Consider the following 1,576-nt stretch of genomic DNA (forward strand, 5'->3'; position numbering starts at 1 on the left):
CTTTTTTTTTTTTTAGTTTTATTCATTTCAAACAGGCCGGATGCGGCCCACAGGCCGTAGTTTGCCCACAACTGTAATAGACTATGTGATTGTTATTTGAAGAAGATGCCGACCTCAGAAGTCCAAGACAATGACCTGAGAAGCAATTATAGCCAATCGGGTAGCTCAGTGAAGCGACAGGATAAAGGGACGTGCACGCCGGACAGAGGGACGGGCTCCCAGAGGCTGGTGTCCTGGTCCCCGGAACCTGTGTGTCACCTGCCCTACATGGACTTTTCAGATGGGGATAAGCGATGGGGTTTAGCGGAAGGTTTGGGATGGGAGACGATCCTGCACGGTGCAGGTGGGCTCGGTGTCATCCCAGAGGCCCCGCTCAGGGTGGCAGGGCTCAGTCACTGGCCGGAGGGGAGAAGCCGAGGCTGGAGCGACGCAGGAAAGGGCAGCGCTGCCACCTGACCGAAGGATTCTGGCCTCCAGACTGTGAGATAAATCGGTGTCGCTTTATGCTACTAAGTTTGTGCTAATTCGTTACAGCGATAAGAAGAAATTAGTACAATATGTAGACATCCGGTAGTTTTCTTATAAGCCTTAAGCCACTTGTATGGAAATAGAAATAAAACCAGTTTGGCCAGCGGCAAGGACAGTTGCTGAGGACTAGGACGCTGGCTGAAGTAACTGAAGCAGGAGGAGGGGGGGACGGCCCTCTGGACCGAGGGCTGGACTGGAGAGGGACCTGCCTCCCAGGCCGCGAGGAGGCCGTCTGAGCCGCTCCGTCCACACCCGGGGCTCATGGGACTTAACAGGATGATTCTAAATTGAATGCTAGAAACTAGCCTGGAAGAGTAACATTCGTCATCCCTTTTCGTTTAAATCATCACCTGAGGATATGTTCATTGATTTTAGAAAGAGGAGCAAGAGAAACATCGGCTGGCTGCCTCCCGTACAGGCCTGGGGATCGAGCCTGCAGCCCTTCGGTGTGTGGGACGATGCTCCAACCACCGAGCCCCGGCCAGGGCTTGTGTTGTTCTTGATGGCTCAGTGTATGTCAGTCGTCGTAATTTAGCAAATGTGATGTTTCCGCAGTAGCAGGCCAGGCTCGGGCGTGGGGCTGTTTGCGGGGGAGCGGCAGGAAACATCCCCGAGAAGTGATCTTGTGGCAGAGACTGGCCCTGAGAAGTAGCGATGCTCCGAGACCAGGTGTTCGTGTTCGCCGACTCTCCATGAGGGACACGCTGGTGTGTCTTAGGAAGAGCAAGGGGCCCTCCCCTCCCTTCCATGGGGCAGTGCGGGAGGCAGAGAGAATCCCAGAAGCGCGATACCATGGATATGAAGGAGCTTTTCTCCATTATCTTCCTATTTCTTTCTGAAGTCTCAGTTCACGCACCAGCCTAGGTCAGGAGCTGCGGCTGAAGTTAGCGTGAGACCCACCTGCAGTGTTGATCGCTCTGAGTGTGGGGCAAAGGCGAAGGAGCCCATGGGGGTGCGGTGCGGGGCGGTGCGGAGCTGTGCAGTGCGGTGAGGGGCGGTGTGGAGCGGGGCGGTGTGATGCAGGGCGGTGCGATGCGGCTTGGGGCAG

This window comes from Myotis davidii, unplaced genomic scaffold, assembly GCF_000327345.1.
Source record: "Myotis davidii unplaced genomic scaffold, ASM32734v1 scaffold1580, whole genome shotgun sequence".
NCBI classification, from domain to species: Eukaryota; Metazoa; Chordata; class Mammalia; order Chiroptera; family Vespertilionidae; genus Myotis; species Myotis davidii.